We start from the raw sequence: 2,923 nt of genomic DNA on the forward strand, positions 1-2,923 counted from the left end.
AAATCAAATCAAATCAAATCAAGTGCGTCAGTGACTCATGCGTGAAGCCTGTAAAACAGGTCGAGACACTTACACAGGTTCAGTTAATGCCAATTCAGACAGAGTGTGTGTTTAGATGCATTTTTCATGCAACAGATTGAAATTTCTCTCCGACGTGCGTGAGCCGCACATCACCTCTTTTATGGTCCAGGTCTGTTTTCTCAGCGTAATTTCCACACACTTTTTTTTTTCTGATTCTGTTATGATTATGTACACAAGGCCTACATGAAAAATACTATTGTCCAGCACATTTATGCTGTTGGTCAGCCTGGTGAGGATCATTTGTCAGGAGTTGATTACTGACAGCTACTTTGATGCTGAACACCAAATGTCAAGTTTTCAGTCTGGCTGTGGATACGCTGAGTGAAGCACCGACCAGCGAACTTTGCAAGCACAAAAAACAAAACAAACAAACAAACAAACAAAAAAAAACAGATTATGACACTGAAAAAAATCTAGCCATTAAGTGTTTGGTCATCCTTACAGAGGGATTAGGGATGGAAAATAATGTTCAGAGGGGAACAGATCAGGAGAGAGGAGGTTAAAGGTCTGTACATTCAAAACTGCACGGTCATTTTTATTAGGATTACCTAACTATGTGTATTGTACATGTAAACAGTATTTTCATGACAATTGGATCAAATAAATATTTTGCAGAAACCAGTTCACTCCTTTTTTTTGGTCCAAAGATCTTTACCAACACAGCTCCAAGGAGTGTCTATAAAATCTTTTCTAAGCTCTTAATAGTTAATCTTAAACTACTAAATCTGAATATAGATTTAAAAATTAAAGAATGTCTAAGCTAATGAAGCATAAAACATGAGTAAATTTCTAAGAATCTGTAGTGCCGTTTAAATCTAAAGCAAACAGACAGTAGACAAAGTGACTAAAGCATCATCCATCATCATCCAACACAATTTCAGGAAAACACTTTTTGATCAAATGATCAATTAAAGGCAACGGCCAATCCTTTATTCATATACAGGTAGAGAATTCTTCATTGCAATGTATTTAAAATTTTTCATGTATAAACTTTGCCCATCACATCTAAACTATAAACCTAGAAAAAAACATGTTTAGAAATGTTTGCAATGTTAATTACATTTACAAAAGTATTCAGACCCTTTGCTGTGGTCAGGTGTGCCCCGTTTGCTTTAATTATGCCTGAGATATGTTTAGAACTAGAGTGGAGTCCACCTGTGGCACAGTGAACTGACTGGAGATTATTTAGAAGGACACATCTACACCTGTGTGTAAGGTCCCATAATTCACACTGCATGTCAGGACAAATACCAGGACATGAAGTCCAAGGAGCTCTCTGTAGATGTCTGTGATAAAACAGTGGCGAAGCATAGATTAGGGCAAGGGTATAAACCATCTTTAAAGCTCTGAGTGTTCCCAGCAGTACAGTGGCCTCATTGACTGCAAGATGGAAGAAGTCTGGAGCCACCAGGACCCTTCCTACAAACCATCCTCAGGAAGAGAACAAGAACTGAGTGGTCACTGACAGAACATCAGAAGTCCTCTGGAGAATCAATCAGACCTTTATGGTAGAGTGATTAGACATAAGCCACTTTAAGTAAAAGACAGATGACAGCAGCTTGAAGTTTGTCAGGCACCATTTAAAAGACTCAGCAAGAGGAAAAAGATACTCTGGTCTGATGAGAAAAAACAGAACTCTTTGGACAGAATATCAGCACTGTATCTGGAGAACACCAGGCACTACTCCTCATGCTGGTGAGGACATCATGCTATGTACAACATTGTGTAGTTTGACAAACAGAGTGTATATGTTGTGTTTCAAAACTGAACAATTTGATCAAATGTCGGATCTTGCAAGCTGAATACTGAGCCTTATCTACTCCTCAGTCTAAATGGATTGTTTGTCAGCCACCTAGTTTTGTCAGCCGGTTCAGTCCGCTATGTAAAAGAGTTATTATTTAAATATGTTCATATTTCCATAAGAAAATAGCAGCTAGATATACAGTATCTTCATAATTAATGTTATACATGCACATTTGGAATAGTTAAAAGTTCTTAAAGCCATCACGTCAAAGTTGAACTATAGCTGAATATTTAACAGGCCGACACTGTGTGGTGTAGGAGTTTAACAGTGTCTTCCCCAGAGGTTAAAAACAAACTGAATGTTTGTAATGGACAAGTGAACAAATGAGTGCATAACTGTGCATCTATTTCATTTTCCATAATGTGAATGTATCATGTACAACTGAACTGGACACAGCTCTTTACTCCTGTCATGTTTTCACTGATCAGCATTGAAGAGTTTCCCCAATTCTGAGAGAGCAGAAAATCTGTGGGAAAAATTCTTTTTGATGCCACTGTTGTGACAACATTTTGATGTTCTGATGACATTTTAGCTGGTCGTCGCACCTTGAAAGGGCTGTCTAAGACTTGGTATTGCGGTTTGGGTTCGGATCAGGTTTAGTTTAGGGCTATGACTGGAGTTATACTAGGGACTAGGGAATGCATGTTGGACGGTGCATGTTGGACCCGTGGCAGGGCTGCCCTTTGTCACTGGTTCTGTTCATAATTTTTATGGACAGAATTTCTAGGCGCAGCCAGGGCCTGGAGGGAGTCTGGTTCAAGGACCACAGGATCTCGTCTCTGCTTTTTGCAGATGATGTTGTCCTGTTGGCTCATCAAACCAGGACCTCCAGCATGCAGTGGGGCGGTTTGCAGCCGAGTGTGAAGCAGCTGGGATGAGAATCAACACCTCCAAGTCCGAGGCCATGGTTCTCAGTCGGAAAAGGGTGGCATGTTCCCTTCAGGTTGGCGGAGAGCTCCTGCCTCAAGTGGAGGAGTTCAAGTATCTTGGGGTCTTGTTCACGAGTGAGGGAAGGATGGAATGGGAGATTGACAGGCG

At 40.3% G+C, this 2,923-nt stretch overlaps 1 protein-coding gene across 2 annotated transcripts in view; it reads right to left on the reverse strand.

Moving 5' to 3' along the window:
• fancl (FA complementation group L) overlaps positions 1-2,923 on the reverse strand; it is a 46,323-nt gene that overhangs the window by 2,690 nt on the left and 40,710 nt on the right. The window lies entirely within an intron of this gene.

This window comes from Monopterus albus, unplaced genomic scaffold (assembly GCF_001952655.1).
Source record: "Monopterus albus unplaced genomic scaffold, M_albus_1.0 scaffold183.1, whole genome shotgun sequence".
NCBI classification, from domain to species: domain Eukaryota; kingdom Metazoa; phylum Chordata; class Actinopteri; order Synbranchiformes; family Synbranchidae; genus Monopterus; species Monopterus albus.